At 40.5% G+C, this 21682-nt stretch overlaps 1 long non-coding RNA gene across 2 annotated transcripts in view; it reads right to left on the bottom strand.

Annotated features, from left to right (window-relative positions):
- Positions 1–21065, bottom strand: part of LOC118001972 — a 55105-nt gene extending 34040 nt beyond the window's left edge. For both annotated transcript variants that reach the window (XR_004676900.1, XR_004676899.1), the window contains exons 1-2: positions 20962–21065; positions 591–743 (exon numbers count right to left, since the gene is read on the bottom strand). This is a non-coding gene — a long non-coding RNA (uncharacterized LOC118001972). The remainder of the gene's footprint in view (positions 1–590; positions 744–20961) is intronic.
- Positions 21066–21682: the final 617 nt, after the last annotated feature.

Raw genomic sequence — 21682 nt, 5'->3', positions numbered from 1 at the left:
TTTGTTTCACATAAATTCAAATAAAGTATGCTATAAAAATTCAGATTCACAGAGGACATTTTTCAATTTCTCAAAGTGATTTTTTGCTATTTGAACACAGGAGCTTTTCAGAAATGTAACCTATCCAGTTCAAGCCCTTCATGGACACAGTTCCGTATTGGAAATCATGAAAGATGACCTGATTTCACTTCAGTTTAATAACAAAGGCCGGTGAATGCATATTTAAGTAAGTGCTCCTCCCTTGGATTATCTTTCATTTTTTTTCTTACAGTGGAATCTGCACACTAACATCAAATATAATGTGACAACAGTTTAGTACCTCAGTAATTTCAAGATGATAAAATGTCCTCTTAGAGAAAAAATATCAAATTTCAATGAACCTATTATTAAGCCCAAGAGAAGCATAGAGAAAACACATGTAAAATATATAGGATATTAAAATATTAAAAATAATAAGCTGGAAAGAAATTTGGCAAATTTACATATTAGTTCTAAAAAGCATTAACTCAACACATTCTCTGCATTTTCTGATTCTAATTCTTTACGTACTTTCAATCCATCTAATTCTTTATGTTCTTTTAATTACGTACTTTGGAATCCATGAAATAGGTTCCAAGGAGCACTCACTCATCAAGTGGCAGGTGGAGATGTGTCCAGAGTTCTTTATTCACATCCCTTAACGGTACATAGTATAAGTCACCCGGACTTTGTTTCCATATATGTCTGTATCATTCAAAGTGATTCTGTCATGATTAGGGAAGAGAAAGAAAAGTAAGGAAGCTATTTTAAAAGATGAAAAATGTTCAAGTTAACAGCAAGGCATGTCTTCAGTCCCGTGGGGAAATGTGTTGACATCCCTGGTTGGGACAAGACTAAGGGTCTGGATTACAGCAGATCCATTCTTAGGACACTTGTTCCCCTTCTTTCTTCTTCCTTCCTTCAATTCTGCATTCTATGCTCAGCCCCATGATCTAATTGGAAGGGAAAACAATCTGGGTTGAGAACTAAAGTCTGATCCCAGCTACACTTACTACTTTAGTAAGTACCCAAGCATCTTTATATCTTGGCCCATTGGGATAATAAATTGTTATTCTTCCAAAGGTGTATCTTTAAGTCAATTTCATTAAGATACAATTTACATGCAATAAGATATATCCATTAAAAATGTACACTTTAATTTTGCCTTGTATATAAACTCATGAAAACATCACTGTCAAAATAAAGAACACATTGTTGATAATACTTGGTATTGTCAGATTTTTTTGGTTTAATTCATCCTAGTGGGTATGTAGTATTATCTCACTGTGTTTTAATTTGCATCTTCCATTGGCTGGTGATGTTGAGCATCTTTTCATGTGTCTACTAGTCATTTGTGAAATATCCAATCCTATGCCCATTTTTTTAAAAAATGGGTTGTCTTTCTTTTAAAAATTGAGTTCTGAGGGGCGCCTTGGTGGCTCAGTCGTTAAGCAGGGTGCTGGGATCGAGCGCTGCATGGGGCTCCCTTTTCCGCGGGAAGCCTGTTTCTCCCTCTCCCACTCCCCCTCCTTGTGTCCCCCTCTCGCTGTCTCTCTCTGTCAAATAAATAAATAAATAAATCTTAAAAAAAAAAAAAGAATTGAGTTCTTTTTTTTTTTTAAGAATTGAGTTCTAAGAGTACTTTACGTATTCTACAGATATAAACCCTTTGACAGACACATTTTGCAAATATTTTCTCCCAATCAATGGCCTGTCTTTTGGTTTTGTTTTCTTACCTATGTTTTTGGGGAAGTAAATGTTTTTTATTTTAATGAAGTGCATTCTAATATGTCTTTCCTTTGTGTTTTCATCTTCTGTTTAACAAATCTTTTCCTCACCCAGTGTCACAAAATTTTTTTTCCTGTTTTTTTTTTTTTTTTTTTTTTTTAAGATTTTATTTATTTGACAGAGAGAGAGGGAACACAAGCGGGGGGAGCGGGAGAGGGAGAAGCAGGCTTCCCGCGGAGCAGGGAGCCCAATGCGGGGCTCGATCCCAGGACCCTGGGATCATGACCTGGGCTGAAGGCAGACGCTTAACGACTGAGCCACCCAGGCGCCCCTTTTTCCTGTTTTCTGATAGAAGTTTTATAGCTTGAGATTTTACATTTCGGTTTATGACCCATTACAAGTTAATTACTGTGTGTGATATAAGGTAAGAGTCAATGCATTTTTCCCCATATTGAAAGACCATGTTTTTATTGGCATGTAACAGTATATTAGTTTCAGGTATATAACATAACAATTCATTATTTGTATGTATTGTGAAATGATCTCCACAATTCTATCAACATCCATCACCATAGTCACAAAATTTTTTTGTTATGAGAAATTTTAAGATCTATACTCTTATTAACTTTCAAATAAAGACATTCCTTTCCCCATTGAATTGCCTTGTGCCTTTATTTAAAAATCAATTGATTAGAGGTGCTGGGTGGCTCAGTCGGTTAAGCGGCTGCCTTTGGCTCAGGTCATGATCTCAGAGTCCTGGGATCAAGTCCCACATCAGGCTCCTTGCTCAGCAGGGAGCCTGCTTCTCCTTCTACCACTCCCCCTGCTTGTTCTCTCTCTCTCCCTCCCTCCCTGACAAATAAATAAAATCTTTAAAAATATCAATTGAGGGCGCCTGGGTGGCTCAGTTGGTTAAGCGACTGCCTTCAGCTCAGGTCATGATCCCAGGGTCCTGGGATCGAGTCCCACATCGGGCTCCCTACTCTGCAGGGAGCCTGCTTCTCCCTCTCCCACTCCCCCTGCTTGTGTTCCCTCTCTCGCTGTGTCTCTCTCTGTCAAATAAATAAAATCTTTAAAAAAATAAAATAAAATAAAAATATCAATTGATTAGACATGTGTAGAGATATTTTTGGACTCTGATGTTTTGTTGATTTATCAATATACCTATCCTTTTGTTTATAGTACAGTCTTGAATACTGGAACTTTATAGTAAGTCCTGCAACTTTGTTCTTCTTTTTAAAAATTCTTTGGGCAATTCAAAGTCCTTTGCATCCATATAAATTTTAAAATCAGTTTGTAAACTTCTAGGGATTTTTATCGGGATTAAATTAAATATATAGATCAATTTAGGAAAAATTTACATCTTAAAATTGAGTCTTCCAATCCATGAAGATAATATATCTTTCCACTCATTTAAGTCTTAAAATATCTCTCAGCCATGCCCTGTGGTTTTCAGTGTATATCTGTTTACATTTATTTCTAAATAATCTGATTTGGGGACCTATTATAAACAGAACTGTTTTTCCATTACATTTCACAATTTTTTTTCCTGTTAGAAGATAATAATAGAATTGAGTTTATAAATTTTAGCTTTATACACTATGACTTTGCATATTCACTTATTACTTCTAGTTGTTTTGTAGATCTTCAGGGTTTTCTATGTAAACAATCATGTTAGTTGCTATTTAAGAAAAATCCAGTTCTCCTCCTGTGTGTCTCTTTTAGTCTTACACCACTACCACCCTCACAATACTTTCAACACCAGATGAGGGCTTTCCCCAAAACAAGCAATTCTCTGTGATAGCAGCAGGGTTTCCAACATTTTAACTCAATTCTGACACTGTCTACCCGGAGATAGCATCAGATCCTGCAGGTTAAGGGCTCAGTCCCACCAAACTGCCCCCTATTTCAAGATACCAACTGCAAATACTAGTATGTCCCCAGATTGCCCACAATTCTGCCTGACTTAGCTACAAATCATGGTTTCCATGACCTCTTCCCCCTTTGGATTCTACTGATTTGCTGGAGTGGCTCACACAACTCAGGAAAACACTTACTTATGTTAACAGGTTTATTGAAGGATATGATAAGGGATACAGATGAACAGAAAGATGAAAAGGCACATAAGGTGAGGATGCCAAGTACAGAAACTGTTGGGCTGGGTTACCATCCCCGTATATAGATGTGTTCACCAACCTGGAAGCTCTCTGAATCCCATACTTTGGGAATTTTTATGGAGGTTTCCTCACATAGGTTTGATCAATCATTAACTCTATTTCTAGTCCTCCTCCCTTCACAAGAGAATGGGGATGGGGTTGGGTATGGCTGAAAAAAGATTTTTTTTAAAGATTTTATTTATTTGATAGAGAGAGACACAGCGAGAGAGGGAACACAAGCAGGGGGGGTGAGAGAGGGAGAAGCAGGCTTCCCATGGAGGAGGGAGCCTGATGTGGGGCTCGATCCCAGAGCCCTGGGATCATGACCTGAACTGAAGGCAGACGCTTAATGACTGAGCCACCCAGGTGCCCCTATGGCTGAAAATTTCAAGCTTCTAATCATAGCTTGGTCCTTCCTGTGATCAGTCCTTATCAAGGAGCCCAGCCAGAGTCAACTCATTAGAACAAAAAATATTCCTATCCCTCAGGAAATTACAAGGGTTTCAAGAGCCCTGTGTCAGGAACCAGGTTCAAAGACCAAATATTAGAACAAAAGATGTTCCTAGTTCTAATACCACTTAGGAAATTGCACAGATTTTAGAAGCTCTGTGCCAAGAACTGGGGACAGAGACCAATATATATTTTTTCATATTATTTCACACTGAAAATGAGTACAATTTTGCTTCCTCCTTTCCAATCTTTATCATTATATTTCTTTTTCTTCCTCTATTGCAATGGCTAGGACCTCCAATTCAATGTTGAGTAAAAGTGACAAAATTGAGCACATTGCCTTGTTCTTGATTCCAGTAGAAAATAATTTAATATTTCAACATGAACATACGATGTTAGCTGGAGGTTTTTCATAGATGCTCTTTATAAGTTGAATAAGTACCTTATATACTTTGTTTGGTGAGAATTTTTCATGTGAATGGATGTTGAGTTTTGTCATATTTTTTCCTCTATGTATTAAAATTATCATATGGTTTTCTCCTTCATTCTATTAATATGGCAAAACATCGATTTTCTAAGGTTAAGACAACTTTGAGAGAGGAGTGACATCAGCAAGATGGTGGAATAGGAGTTTTCAGCACTCATACCCTCACAGAAATACTACTTAGAAAAACACTCCATGCACAAAAATACCTTTACAAAGGCTAAGGACTCCAGGTAAGGGATTACAGCACCTGGATGGAGCACAGGAATAAGAAAAGATACACTGAAGTAGGTATGAAAGACAGCTTCACATTACTCCTGTCACCATTCCCCCAAGACCCAGCAGCCCACCTTGGAGAAAGACAAAAGAGAGTTGCAAAGTGTTCACTTGTCTTCTATCTTCTTAAAAAAAAAAAAAAGTAACATCATCAGGACTGAAGTTTTCTTTATAGGAAGGTTTTTGATAGTTACAGAGTTACTGTGGTTTAATGGCTATAGAGCTATTCAAATTTTCTGTTCCATCTTGGGTCAATTTGGTAAGTTGTATTTTTCAAAATATTCAATTCATCAAAATTATTGTTCGCTGGAATCAAGTTGCTCATAATCAATTTGTTTTTATTATCCTTTTAATATATGTAGGATTTGTAGTGATAACACTTCTTTCAATCATGATATTGGTAACTTGTGTTCTCTCTATATATCCCTTTTTTCATCAATCTAAGTCAGGGTTTATCAGTTAGGCTGAACTTCTCAACAAACAAGCTTCCAGTTCTGTTAATTTCCTCTACCAGTTAATCTGTTCCATTTAATTTATTTCTTCTCTGATCTTCTTTTTTTCCTTCCAGTTTGTTTGATTTGCTTTGCTCTTCTTTCCTGGGCCTCTTTTTTTTTTTTTTTTTAAGATTTACTTATTTATTTTGAGGAGGGAGGGGCAGAGGGAGAGAATCTTTTTTTTTTTTTTAAAGACTTTATTTATTTATTTGAGACAGAGAGAATGAGAGACAGAGAGCATGAGAGGGAGGAGGGTCAGAGGGAGAAGCAGACTCCCTGCCGAGCAGGGAGCCCGATGCGGGACTCGATCCCGGGACTCCAGGATCATGACCTGAGCTGAAGGCAGTCGCTTAACCAACTGAGCCACCCAGGCGCCCAGAGGGAGAGAATCTTGAAGCTAAAACTTGGAAATACCAAGATGCCCTTGAGTGAATAAATAAACTGTGGAATATTATTAGGACTAAAAAAAAAAATTGAACTATGAAAAACTGAAATGGCATGGAGGAACTTTACATGTATATTGCTAAGTGAAAGAAGCCAATCTGAAAAGACTACACACTGTATGACTCCCAACTATATGACCTTCTGGAAAACGTAAAACTATGGAGAGAGTGAAGGGATCAGTGACTGCCAAGGGTTGGGGGTTGGAACTGGGGTAAAATGAATACACAAAGCACAGAGAATTTCTAGGGCAGTGAAAATACTCTGTTTGATACTTAATGATGGATACATGTCATTATACATTTGTCCAAATTCATAGAATGTACAACAGCAAGAGTGAACCATAATGTAAACTATAGACTTTGGGTGATGTGTCAATGTAGGTTGATCAACTGTAACAAATGTACCATTCTGATTGGGGATACTGATAATGGGGAGGCTGTGTGTTGGGGGGCAGAGGATATGTGCAAATCTCTGGCCCCCTCTATTTTGCTGTGAACCTTAAACTGCTCTAAAAAATAATGTCTAGGGGCACTTGGGTGGCTCAGTTGTTAAGTGTCTGCCTTCGGCTCAGGTCATGATCCCAGGGTCCTGGGATTGAGCCCCACATTGGGCTCCCTGCTCGGCGGGAAGACTGCTTCTCCCTCTCCCACTCCCCCTGCTTGTGTTCCCTCTCTTGCTGTTTCTCTCTGTCAAATAAAATAAAATCTTTAAAAAAATAAAAAATAAAATAAAAATAATGTCTAAATAAAAATAATTAATTTTAAAAATCAGTTAGGTCAAGATAATTGATCTACAGATCACCTATGTCTTTATTGACATTTTGTCTAGTTATTATATCAGTTGCTCTTTAAGAGATGTTTAAGTTTCCCACTGTGATCATGATACCATTTCATCAATTTTTGTTTCTTTTATTTAGAGTCTGTTTTAGATGCATACACATTTATGATTGTTATACCATCCTAATAGGGGTTTTCTTTCATTATGTAATGTTTCTATTTGTTTCTGGTAATACTCTGTTTGTATTGTACACTTCAATCTTCTTAATTTTTTTTTGCATGATATGTCTTTTTCCATCCATTTTATTTTCAACTTTTTTGTGTCTTTATGTGTGTTTTTTGTTTTTCAAGACCCAGTGAGGGGTTTGAACTCATGACCCTGAGATCAAGACCTGAGCTGAGATCAAGAGTTGGATGCTTAACCGACTGAGCCACCCAGGAGCCCCTGTCTTTACATATTTTTTTATTTAATATGTTATATTTTTCAGTTCTAAAATGTTTATACATTTCCAATTTCTCTTATGAGATTTCCTGTCTTCTCATTTATTAGGAGCATTCTTTTTTACCCCACTGAACATAATTATAATAGCTGCTTTAAAATTCTTGTCTTCTCTCTTGAAAATAGGTCACATTTTCCTGCTTCTTCATATTTTGAATAGTTTGGGATTGTATCCTGGACATTGTGAATGTTATATCATCAAAACTGACTTCTGTGGTATTGATGGATTGATTCCATCACTGAAATTTCTTTTCAACAGGCAATTGACTTGGTTAGATTCTCAAACTGCAAAGTTTGCCTCACCTGTGGTAGGTAGCAATTAAATCTCAGTTCACTACTCTAAACCTTAGCTGCAAGGAGCTTTGAGTCTGCCTTGTGCATGTGTAGTGTGTGGGTCAGCTAGAGACTTGGACAGATTTCAAATACAGATTCTAGGTCACTCCTTCTCTGGGTGATCCCTCACTCTCTCCTGGTTGTGCTCCAACCTCTGATTTGTCAGGCCAGAAACATGACAAGCTTTCTATTGGAATTTTAGCCACCCGCACAATCTTTGTAACCATGACCTGTTCTCTGGCCAAAGCTGAATACCAGGAAACTCTCCTCCCCCAAGTTTCAACTCCCCCGTCTGCTTTTGTTCACTCCCCAGAGCCCTTGGGTAGTTGTTGTTTGTAGTTTGTCTAGAGTTTATAGTTGCAGTTTCTGAAACGGTCGGTCTGGTAGGAGCCTGCTCCCCTGTGACACTGGGTACATTTCTTCTTCAACACTGAATATGCATTACCTAGTGAAAAGCTCTCAACATAACATGGACTGGTGTCCCTGGTCCCCACTAGACTTATTAAAAGGATAAAATGTGATCAGAACTTGGAGAATTCTTTTGGCACGTTAAATGTACTGTCAAGTAAAAAGAGGCATTTAGACATATGTAGAAATTGACCAGTTTCCAAAGATGTAAATATGGCTCAAACAAATGTTAAGAAAAATATATTGAAGTTTTAAGGAACCAGAAACACGGGTGTGGGGAGATGCTCACTTTAGGGTGATGGGGAGGCCATCTGGTCATTTCATTCATGACCTTAATTATTTTTATCCATGAATCTGTAGCAAAAAAGTGATAAGGTTTTCGCTGTGGTTGGAAATGAGAAAAAGTGTGGCTTGGTTTCTAGCAAATTCGTAGGTGGTATGACACTTGAGTTGTATATACTTAGTTCCTAAGAAAAATTGTATATGGCAAGACTTTGATGTCTAAATCTAACGCTTAAAAAGACAACAAACATCCACAGGCCTCAGAGTACACTGAGATGCATGCTATTTAAATTCATTCCTTTCAGGATATTTAATTTATAAAGAAAGTTCAATAACTCCTTTAAAGACAGGAATTGTCTATCCAACAAACATTATGGCAGATCCAAGCAGCAAAACAATCTGTAAAATTCATCCCTTCTCAAATTGCTAAACTGGAGTTGCTAAATCTAGCACTTCTTGCCTAAGAATTTTCACAGGTGTTCATTTGCATGTGTAAGATTCCTCTTGTTACATAAACTTTTAAACAAGTAGAGTGGGATTTCAAGTCTAATTTGTGAACACTGGTGTCTGACTATTCATTCCAATAGCAGAGATAGTAATTGTTCTACATTTCCAGCCATTGCCAGGGATTAAAGAGTTAGAAAACTGAAAGGCAAAATTTAAACTCCAATCTACTGGCCCCAGCTCATATCAAATTCCTAGACTTAAAAAAATGTCTTCTTCCTTAATATCCTTGCCTCAACTGTCTTCCCCATCCAATTTATACAGCATGCGATGATTGGAAGCCTCATCTTCCAAATCCCACCTCACTGTGTTTACCAAAACCTTCAAATCCCACCCTCTTGCCTGACTCGCTAGAGGATGTCTATTTGCTCATGGCGTCCCTTCCATAGTCACTGTCATTACTCCTGGATGGGGCCCCTCAGAGCCTTGCCATGGAAGCATGGCAGGCTAGACTCTCCATCATCTGACTCTGCTTATTTTCCCAGCCCACTGCTCTGGGTGCCCCCTGCACCACCTGCCCTGGTCCTGCGTGCAGCTCCCACATACATGCAAAGCATGCAAAGCCACACCTGTGCCTTTGTTCATTCCAATTCCTCTACCTGGACTATCTGCACAGTCCACACTCCCCTGCCTACCCTGCCGTGAAGACACCTTATCTCTTCCACCAAGCCCTTCATGGAGCCCACCTCCTCTCCAATGTAAAACTGACCTTTCCTCTTCTGTACCCCACAATTTAATGTCCTTATTTTTTCATGGCTCTCTCTCCCCTAGTAGAGTCTAACTTGTTTGAGGGCAAACATGGATCACATTTCTCTTTGTATTCCCCAGTCCTAAAAATCATCCTCACGTATGCTAAATGTTTGTTACATGTTACATGCTGTTACCAATGTTAAATGTAGCTCATGAAAGAACAGATACATCAACATGTACTCTTTAATTCAACCAGGAAAATAGGACAGTGGTTCCCTACACATAATTCACCTGCTTACATCTCAGCTTTACACAAAACTTCCTCTGAAGTAGAATTTCCCCAAACTACAACCACTCATCTTTCTGCCACTTCATTCGATATTCTTCAACTTCAAAGGCTCTGTGACTCAACCCTTTCGCTTTGATCCTTCTTTCCTACTATATTCTAGATTCCCAAACCCCTTGGCGGGGGGTGGGGGAGGAAGATATTGAAGGCATTATCCTTCTTTTACTTCAAACATTTACTGCGCTCCTTCTTTGTACCAGGTACTATAACTAAATGGGGATGGGGGGATATCTCATCTAATTCTCACAACAACCTTGTGAGGTGAATACTAATATTCATGTTTTTACAGATGAGAAAATGAAGTAACTTTCCCAAGGCCACATCAGTAATGAGAGAAAAAGGCAGCACTTGAACATGGATCGACCATTTTCTGAAGACACATTCCTTTTCTCCATCCCAGCATGGGACCTGAGGGACAAATATTCTAGGCTGGATACTGGCTTTCCGTCCTTCCTATAATACATCTATTATGTTTCACAGACTTGAAATATTTTTAAAGCCACAGAGTAGTTCCCATCAAAATGGGTAAAGCTTATCTTTGACAAGAGATAAAAGCAAAGAAGCTCCCAGCTTTGAGTTAAAACCACATATATGCAAAGGTAATTGTTATTACTCAAGACCAGTTTTCCTTGGTCTTTAGCACAGTGGGTGCAGAAGGAGGGCAATGGAGGGGCTTCCCCAAGGAAGCACCAGAGACTCATGGGCCTTTTCACAATCTGCCAAAGGCACTTCAAAAAGTGTCATTCAGGTCTCAGACCCTTTGACAAAAACAACTCTTATTTTTACGAATAGGAAGAGTTAGGGGGTTTTTTATACCCTCTTACAAGAAATTTCCATTCGTTGGCTTTTAATTTTACTTTTCATTCAAAAGCACAGCATGTTTTTATATTGAAAACTTCCTAGGAAGCAGAGAGCCATTTCTCACACTCTGAGTCACCATTTTGCTCTGATGAGGTAAACAGCATGCATCCTGAAACCCTTGCTAGAGAGAGCCACTGAAACCTTTTAGATGAAAAGGAAATGATCGATAAACGCTTCGATTCTTCTGTAGCAAATGGAAAAACGGAGAAGGGGCAATCCTAAATGTTAGCATCAGGTTCAAAGAACAACTCTGCAGAGGAGTAAGAACTGATCTGGAAACAGGCTCTCTCAAGTCAGACCCGGGTTTTGAGGGGGCCTGCCACTCATACAATTTTGGAGACCCCCTGTAAGAAAAAGAATGCAAACTCACAAATACAAATTTAAGAATGAACACAAATATTTACATAGAATGAGGAACAAAATCATAAATCATAAATTTAATGGGAGTGACATTAGATAAATTATAAATTTAATGAAGCTGTGGTTTATCTAACAACAAGCAAAATCCACCCCCTCAAAATTATGTAATATTTTTATTAACAACCTCCTGACACATTTCAGTAATGCTTCTTTTTCTACAATTTTTGGCTATGTACCCTTTTTAATCACTTCTTCCTGTAAATATTTTGTATGATTTTCTGTAGAGAGAATAAAAGTTAACCCTGGAGAGTTTTTGTGGGTTTTTTTAGCTTGATTAAAACTTGGGATTCTCTTCAACATTAATAGCTTAAAATAAATTTCAGCTTCTCAACTCATTATTAATATAAAGTTTTAAGATTGTCAAATTTGGAGAAATCCCTATCAAGTTTCTTTTTGTTTTTGAGATTTTATTTATTTATTTGACAGAGAGAGAGAGACAGTGAGAGAGGGAACACAAGGAGGGGGAGTGGGGAGAAGCAGGCTTCCTGCTGAGCAGGGAGCCTGAAGTGGGGCTCGATCCCAGGACCCCGGGATCACAACCCGAGCCTAAGGCAGATGCCTAATGACTGAGCCACCCAGGCACCCCTCAAGTTTCATATAGAAGCTGTAAAGTCTGGGAAGTTTTCCCACAGACTACCTACTGGCTCCATATATTTCAAATCTTGTTTCTCCTCCACTACCCACATACTTTCTGTATGAGGCTCTGTAAAAAGCATTCATGTATGTGTTCTTGTACAGAAAGCTGAGTGAGTAGGCACCGTAGCCAGTGGGAGTATCTCTGGAAGCCCTTCGTACCCCAGGACAGTTGTCAATAGCTTACCTATTCAGGGAACTGACTGCCAACCACATACATAAATCTCACAGAACCCAAATTAAAAGTATCCATAAGTCAACTGTCCCTGAGCCCAATCCCAAAATCCCCATGGCCACTCCAAAGGGGGTGGGTGAGGGGGACACAGAGGTCCGAGTGGAAAGAGACAGGAGTCGTAACTGATTATAGTTAAAATATATTTTGCAAATTTTATAAACCATATCATCATGTGAATCCATTTTTGACCTTGACCCTTTCCAAAGCCTTAGGAGGGACCTGGGGAAGTGACAGGCCCTTACTTAGCTCAAGCTGCCTTTACTTCCCAGTAAAAGCCACCTCTGGGCTCCCTAGCGTTTTCGGCCCTCAGAATGCCACTACCAATCAGTGAAAAACACATGCATGAGCTCTTCAAGAACTCATCTCCATAATCACAGTTGTGAAGAGTGGAGACAGAGTGCTGTCTTGTCAGCACAGACATCCGGCACCAGGTTAGGTGGTTTCGCATCTACACGTTCATTTATTTCTCACAGCGACACTGAGGAGCACTACCCCCACGTTCAGACTGGGAAACGGGCTCAGAGTCACGAAGGAGCAGAGCAGAACCCAGGGCAAAATCCCAGAAGCCCTGACTCTATGTTCAAAGGCTGCTTCCTACAGCCTTTTTTCCCACAGAATAGAAAACATTTAAGTATAGAGATGAAGGAGGAATTAAAAAAAAAGTTACCTATAGCCCCATCACCTAGACACAACCTTAATAAGATTTTGGTATATTTTCATGTTTTATGGAACATAGCAATTGAAATTATTACATTAAATAAACCTATTTTTCCTCATTTTTAAAGCAACATATGTTCCTTGTCAAAAATAGGGAAAATCTTGAAAAGACACTGAAAACCATCTGTATGAGTCTTCTGGGGCTGCTATCACAAAATCACATGGCTTAAAACAACAGAAATGTATGTTCTTGTTGCTGTGAAGGCTAGAAATCCACCATCAAGCTGTTAGGAAGGCTGCTTCCCTCTGAGGGCTGTTGGGGGAATCAATTCCACTCCTCTCTCCCGGCTTCTGGGGGGTCGCTGGCAGTCTCTGTTTTTGTCTGCACGGTGCTCTCCCTGTGTGCAGGTCTATGTCTTTCTTAAAAGGACATCAGTCATATTTTATTAGGGTCTCATCCTACTTCAGGATGACCTCATTCTGATTTAACTAATTACATCAGCAAAGATCTTGTTTCCAAATAAGGTCACATCGGCCAAGGGTTAGGGAGCCGACACACGAATTTGAAGGGGAGACAATTCAACCCATCACACTATCCCAAAACCTATCAGTGAAAGAAAACCTGTGCTGGCAATTGATTATTGGGTAGTTTTTAAAAGTACGGCCACAAATTATTTTGACACTTCAAGTGGGATCCAAGTCCCCTTTCCTTGAGTCTGGGCAAGGCGACAACAGCTCTGCTCAAGGGTGCTAGTATTCAAGTCATGCGAGCCCAGGCACTAGACCACCAGACGGGGAGTGATGGAGCTTCCAGATGCTTCCAGCCCCAACTGCCAAGTCATTCCCAGTTTGAGTCTTACCACCTGAGGTCCCAGACCTACTGAGTAAAGACAAAGCACTCCTACTGCATCCTGTCCCAATTCCCAAGAAAGCAGTTAAGCCACAAGAAAACAGTTATTGTTTAAGCCACTCATTTATGGGGGAACTAGTTACACAGAAATAGTACCTAGAAATGTTATGGTTCTTAGTTTTTTTTAATGTACCTTTAAAACTATATCTCCCTGAAGTGAGTCACTGACTTCTTAGATCAAAAGGAAATGACAAATTGTTTATCTGATTCTGAGATTTTCTTTAAGAAATAGGAAAGCAGATAAGCTACATTTCTAAACATTAGCATCGTATAAAATGAATATAACGATTCCAACCATAGGGAACACGGGGACATTCCCAAGTCCCAGGTGGAAGAAGAGACAAAGTAAAGCCTTCTAACTCAGTGGCTGCTAACACATGATTTACTAGACTCACCCATTTAAAAGTACAAGTCAGGCAAACATCAGAGTCTTAACAGATGCAGAAAACATGTGAGGCTCTTGGAAACGAAAACGATCAACATGCCACATGGCCAGAGGATTCAGCCCTCGTTTTGAGAAAGGGGGAGTGTTAGTATCTCAACCAGGTAAACAGTTAAGCCAATATTAACACATACTAGAACCAAGTCAGTTTAAGTGGTCATCAAATAATAGTTCTGAAACAGAAGGTAAAACATGAGGTGCAAGAAAGACATTTCCTGGGAAATGGGAGGAACCTCAGGAGGAACAGATCAGGGAGGCTCTGCAGACCAAGACTCACCCTCTGAACACACAACCAACCAGAGCACGCGCAGGCCGATCGAATAGCTGCATTTTGGTCCAAAGTGAGTAAGGCTATTCTTATAAATCCTGTGGCTCATTATTTCCTCATTACTGAGTTGTTCATTACTGAGTTTGACCACTCTTTTAGGTAGTAGAAGTCTTCAAGCATTGTTAACGAAGGGACAGGATGGCCCATGATGCCGTGCAAATCTGAAAGCAAGCGTTATTGCCTTGAAAGACAACGGACTTAGCTTGATATAAGGTGTTCCCAGCACTTTCCCCTGGAAACTATTAGATGTCATTTAATTGTCTTCTCATCTTGGATACTGCAGAAAAGCCTAAGGCCAGTGGGATTTTTATTTCTTGCATAGCTAACTTGCTTCTTTTTGCCTAAATGCTCATAATATCTCTTTCCTTTGTCCTTGTAATATAAAAATGTTGCCATTCTTGGGCGCCTGGGTGGCTCAGTTGTTAAGCGTCTGCCTTCGGCTCAGGTCATGATCCCAGGGTCCTGGGATCGAGTCCCACATCGGGCTCCCTGCTCGGCGGGAAGCCTGCTTCTCCCTCTCCCACTCCCCCTGCTTGTGTTCCTGCTCTCGCTATCTCTCTGTCAAATAAATAAATAAAATCTTTAAAAAAAAAAAAAATGTTGCCATTCTTTTTCTTGGAATGCAGTGAACCCTCTTGATCTGTGTACTTAGGAAACTCGTGTTAAATTAAGTCTTTAGTTGTGACTTCTATTTTCCCATAGGATTAGCAATCATAGGTTGAATTATTATCCCCTAATTATCACCTCCCAGGCTGGGTCACTATTTTTAATCTTTTCCTCTAGATTCTGAGAACCTTCCTCAATATGTCCTTTAAATGACTGATTTGATATTTGACAACATCCTTGAGTGTGTAGAATTGAACTCTGTTATGGTGTCTTTAATTTTCCTTTAATCCCATATATTTTTTTTTTTAAAGATTTTTATTTATTTATTTGAGAGAGAGAATGAGAGACAGAGAGCATGAGAGGGAGGAGGGTCAGAGGGAGAAGCAGACTCCCTGCCGAGCAGGGAGCCCGATGCGGGACTCGATCCCAGGACTCCAGGATCATGACCCGAGCCAAAGGCAGTCACTCAACCAACTGAGCCACCCAGGCACCCCCCATATTTCTTGCACTGATTCAGACATGTTGAGCTCTCAACTCCCCCAAATTCTAGGCATTCTCTCACCTCAAGGGCTTCTCACGTGGTACTCTTTTCCCCAGAACACAAACCCCCTCACTTCACCTGGCAAAGTTCATGTTTCTCCTCTTCCTCCTCACCCTCACCTTCGAAGAAGGGAAATAAATCCACACTTGGTGTTTACTAGCAGACACAGCATCATCATTGCCCCTGGCCTCACTCTGCCTACCTGGGTGTGTCTGGAACATCCTTCTCAAGCTACAACCCAGCCTGCTTTGCACAACTCCCGTCCCCCCTCCCCTCATCCACATTCACTGCTAGACAGAAATGGGACACACCATATCCCTGCCGCCCTGGGGAGGTAGTTCAAAGTCGGAAGGCCTTCTCCTTTTGGTCAATGCCATTTTAAACCAGGAGTCCCTGACTCTGTCTTTTTAAACAAATCTCAGGGACATGGACATTACATTTCAAGAAGCATCCTGGAACACACTTTCGAGCCTTCGTTATGTCCATATATTATATTAGAGATTCTTACCGCAGAGACCTAAATACTGTGGGATATGCAGACAGCTGAGGCACACATACACGAAAGCACAACTGCACCAATGTTATGAGTATTCTCAGACATCAGGTAAGCTGTACAGCCAGGAGGGAGACACCAGCCTCCCAGGAAAGAGAATGGTCCCCGCTTTCGAGATGGCTCCCTTTTGGCAGGCAGGGGACTCACCTACCAGTGGCTCCATCTCCTGGATTTTCACAGAATCTCAGGGTTGAGAGATTCCATTCATTCAATACAAGAACATGTATGAAAACTGGCTTCTGCTTCCTGCTGAGGGAATTCGGGTCACGAGAATTTATTTTCCGGTAAGATCTCACAGATAACTAAAATGGCTTGTGATTCACTAATGCATATGTAGAAAAAGCATTTAGTAACGGTTCTAGTTGTGATTCTTTTGTTAAAAGCAATTACCATATTTGTTTGGGTTGAGAAGAAGTTAAATATATGTATCATATCTAGCAAGTCTGCCTCATAATACTGGTGTATATGTTCCTGAAGAGTTTTGTAAAAACAGTTTCTTATATTAACATATATTTCAGAGCACATTTCCTTTTAGAAGAATTACATTGTGGGGGCGCCTGGGTGGCTCAGATGGTTAAGCGTCTGCCTTCGGCTCAGGTCACGATCCCAGGGTCCTGGGATCCAGCCCCACATCGGGCTCCTGGCTCAGCAGGGAGTCTGCTTCTCCCTCTCCCCCTGCTCATGCTCTCTCTCTCTCTGTATTTTGTGTCTCAAATGAATACATAAAATCTTTAAAAAAAAAAAAAATTACATTGTAAAATTTTGTAAGTGAAGATTTCTTTTGAAAAATTATAACTGTCTGGGACGCCTGGGTAGCTCAGTCAGTTAAGCAACTGCCTTCAGTTCAGGTCATGTTCCCAGGGTCCTGGGATCGAGCCCTGCATCGGGTTCCCTGCTCTGTGGGGAGCCTGCTCCTCCCTCTCCACTCCCCCTGCTTGTGTTCCCTCTCTCGCTATGTCTCTGTCAAATAAATAAATAAAATCTTTAAAAAATATATATAACTGTTGGGGCGCCTGGGTGGCTCAGTCGTTAAGCGTCTGCCTTCAGCTCAGGTCATGGTCCCAGGGTCCTGGGATCAAGCCCCACAATGGGCTCCCTGCTCCACGGGAAGCCTGCTTCTCCCTCTCTCACTCCCCCTGCTTGTGTTCCCTCTCTCACTGTGTCTCTCTCCATCAAATAAATAAATAAAATCTTTAAAAATATATATATATATATATATAACTGTCTTTTTATGTTAGGTAAATTTTCATTTTTTTTAAATCTTTCATTTCTTTAATTTAGGTGCATCTATCCCTTTATAATGTCAATTTATTGAAAAAAGATAATGATGTAATAGGATCTAATTTTAAAAATTAAAGACACGCAGACCCTAGGATATTAGACTATTTCAGAACACTTGGGTTTTAGTTTTTTAAATCTGAAGGTTAGTATTAAATGACATTGGCTTTCATAAATTTGAAATTCATATTCTCTTCACCAGAATCAAGGTAATTCTATGGCATCTACTTCTCCAGCTCTGCCTTCTTCTCAACCTATAGGATGTTGTCATGTGCATATCCTACAACCTTCAGAGTATTAAAATGTTCCCTATCAGGTAGAGGAAGCAAGTTGGAGCCAAAGAGAAGAAAGACACCAGATGGAAGCAAAAGAGTAGAGTAGGGGGGTACACATTCAAAGCGCCCCACCTGCACTGCTCCCACCCCAGAGCCACCATTCTGGAAGTCACATGAACTACCCTTATAAACTTCAAAACACTCCCTTCTTGGCAGGCAAGTCCCAACTGGGTTTCTACAATCTGCAACCGAAACTTCACTAACACAACCACTTTATGTAACACCTATTTTGCTATAAAGTTGGGCATAAACAATTTTTATAATTTTTAATCTTATATTTACACAGCTCTCCACAACTGTCTAAACACTGCTATGCACATTCTCTTTGGATACGTAAAAATCTTTGGGTGAGATAGTAAAGCAGCGTCGACCCTAGAGATAGCATTACTTAAAAATAACAACCAAAAAAATGTCTTTATTGATAAGACAAAGAATCATTTACATTTTGCCCAAGGTCACACAGCTAGCAGGTGCAAAACTGGAATTGAGCTGGAGTCTTCTGGGGGGAGGGGGGGTGTTTACACCCCCCCCAACCGCCGATGTGCTCATTCCTAGCCTGCTGCTCAGTGCATCACTCCACACCTAAGCACATGGGTCGAATATGCTACAGAGACTGGCTCTAGAAAGGAAACCTTCCCACAATGTAAAGATCTACTTTCTACTTGGTCTATTTCGTAATGTGGTTTTGTCAAACAGCATCTCCTTAACACCAGGTCTACTTGCACAGCTACGATTTTACTTACTAAAAGCTAATAAAGAATAGTGACACCTTGTGGCAAAAACGTATGGATTCATGTGCTATCACCCACGCTCACTTTACAGACTTGTCCAAAGGCCTTATTAAGTCGTTAAGACAACAGCAAAAATTCTGGAAAGAATAATCTAAATGTATAGGTTCTCCTCATAACTAGATCTCTCTCCAATTCGCTCTACTTGGGCTTCAGTCCCCACGTCCCAAAATTACTGTTACTCTCAAGTTCCAGACGCCATCCATGTGGGCAGACCCAATGATTACTTCTCGGTTCTATCTTACTTAAGCCCTCGTACTATTTGACCAGGTTCAGCCCGCTGCTCTTGAAACCCTGGGTTTCAGCAACGCTATGATGTTTCTCTCCTACCTCTAAAGCCGTTCAAGACTTCCCAGGGCTCACAAGTACCAAACTTAGATCCCTGGCCCCAACCTTTCCACTGAACTCCAGTCTCACATCTCCAACCTACCAACATGACACATCCGTTTGATGTTCAATAGCCTCTCAAAATTAAGATGCCCCAGTGGGGCTCTTGATTTCCTGCTTCTTCCACCCCATCGACTACATCTCAGTAAATGACATGATTATTATGTTTATTTTACTCAAGTCAAAAACTTAGAGGTCATCTTTTCTTCCTCTATTACTCCCCCTCTATCTAATCAATCAGTAAGTTACCTGGACTCATTCTCCAAAATGTCCCCAAGGTGCCCCTTCTGTCCATTTTCCCTATGATCCCCTAACTCAAGCCACATCTCCTCTCTTAGCCTTAGCACCTTCCCGACTAGTTTTATTCTTCACCTTTTACAATCCATTCTTCACATGGCAATCGGTGATCTTTGTAAAAGAGAACTCGGGGGCGCCTGGGTGGCTCAGTTGGTTAAGCGACTGCCTTCGGCTCAGGTCATGATCCTGGAGTCCCGGGATCGAGTCCCACATCGGACTTCCTGCTCGGCAGGGAGTCTGCTTTGTCCTCTGACCCTATCCCCTCTCAGGTGTTCTCTCTCTCTCAAATAAATAAATAAAATCTTTAAAAAAAAAAAAAAAAGAGAGAGAGAACTCGGAATGTATCATCATCCCACCTTAAAACCCTTGAATGGCTCCCCATAATCCAATCCTCCCCATTCTACAAGGCCCGACCTGACTGGACTCCTAGCTACCTCTAAAAACTCATTTCCAGCCTCTCTCCCCCTTGCTCTCCATGTCCTAGACACGCCGGCCTTCCTTCTGTTACTTAAACATGACAACTTTGCTTCTGCCTTGGAACAGTGCACCAGCTGCTCCCCTCTGCCTGCACTGCTCTCCCCCTCAACTTGCCATAGTCGGCTCCTTCCTATGGCAGACAGGTCTCATGTTAACTAGTACCTTCTCAGCCTTTTGCTGCAGTCAATCTAAAGCAGCCCCTAAGACACTCCCTATCCTAACACACTGTTGTGTTTTCATGACAGCTTTTATCATTCCATGAAATCGTTTCTTTTTCAATTCATTTGCCTCTTATGTGTCTCGCTTCACTAGAATGAGAGCCCCCTCTATTCCTAGTTCTTACTAAAGTGCCTGGAGTAAGGAAGGTGCTTGATGTTTGTTGAATAAGAAGTGCTGTGTACTGTTGGTGGGAATGCAAGCTGGTGCAGCCACTCTGGAAAACAGTATGGAAGTTCCTCAAAAAGTTCAAAATAGAGCTACCATAAAATCCAGCAATTGCACTACTGGGTATTTATACCAATGATACAAATGTAGGGATCCGAAGGGGTACATGCACCCTGATGTTTACAGCAGCAATGTCCACAATAGCCAAACTGTGGAAAGAGCCAAGATGTCCATCAACAGATGAATGGATAAAGATGTGGTGTGTGTATATATATATATATATATATATATATATATATATACATACAATGGAATATTATGCAGCCATCAAAAGGAATGAGATCTTGCCATTTGCAACGTGGATGGAACTGGAGGGTATTATGCTGAGTGAAATAAGGCAAACAGAGAAAGACATGTATCATATGGCCTCACTGATATGAGGAATTCTTAATCTCAGGAAACAAACTGAGGGTTGTTGGAGTGGGGGTTGGGGTGGGAGGGATGGGGTGGCTGGGTGATAGACACTGGGGAGGGTATGTGCTCTGGTGAGCGCTGTGAATTGTGCAAGACTGTTGAATCTCAGATCTGTACCTCTGAAACAAATAATGCAATATATGTTAAAAAAAAAAAAAAAGAAGATGATAGCAGGAGGGGAAGAATGAAGGGGGAAGTCAGAGGGGGAGACAAACCATGAGAGACAATGGACTCTGAAAAACAAACTGAGGGTTCTGGAGGGGAGGGGGGTGGGAGGATGGTTAGCCTGGTGATGGGTATTAAAGAGGGCACGTTCTGCATGGAGCACTGGGTGTTATACACAAACAATGAATCATGGAACACTACATCAAAAACTAATGATGTAATGTATAGTGATTAACATAACAATAAAAAATTTTTTAAAAAAGAAAAAGAAGTGCTGTGTAAATTCTCTTACTTTCTCTTACCTATGCTTAGAAATATTTCAGGGGTATCTGGATGGTTCAGTCAGAAGACCGTGCCTCTTGATCTCAGGGTTGTGAGTTTGAGCCCCACACTGGGTTTAGAGATTACCTAAAAAATAATAAAACCTTTAAAAAAAAAAAAAAAGAAATATTTCAGAAACTATAGCCATTCACTCATTTTCATACTCTAAAAGGAAAAGAAGCGCCCCCTTCTTTTCTTGGATAAACCTGTGCTATTCATTCAGTCATTCATTCGTTCATTCATTCATTCAATAAACTATTAGAGCCCGACACTGAGCCATGAGGTAAGGCCAATTCCCATGCTCAAGAACCTCGTGGCCTAGTTGAGGAGGCAAACATGTTAGCCAAGTTATTGTAAATGCCACGCGGCAAATAAAAGATGGAAATATGATCAAGGACTGTGTGAGCCTCAGTTAAAGTTTTCAGAAATGTGTCCCTGGAGAAAACAACAGGAGCTGTGGCTTAAAGGATGAGCAGAAAATCGGCCAGAAGGGATAAAGGGATGGGTGCCTGGGTGGCGCAGTCTGTTAAAGCACCTGGCTCTTGTTTTTGGCTCAGGTCATGATCTCAAGGTCATGGGATCGAGCCCCGCCATTGAGCTCCATGCTCAGCATGGAGTCTGCTTTAGGTTCTCTCTCCCTTTGCCATTCCTCCCTGTTCTCCTATGCTCACTCTCCCTCTTTCTCATCTAAAATAAATAAAT

Source organism: Mirounga leonina, unplaced genomic scaffold (genome assembly GCF_011800145.1).
Source record: "Mirounga leonina isolate KUSES-001 unplaced genomic scaffold, KU_Mleo_1.0 Mir_55, whole genome shotgun sequence".
NCBI lineage: Eukaryota > Metazoa > Chordata > Mammalia > Carnivora > Phocidae > Mirounga > Mirounga leonina.
The sequence above is the reverse complement of the archived record's forward strand: the minus strand, read 5'-3'. Positions and strand labels throughout refer to the sequence as shown.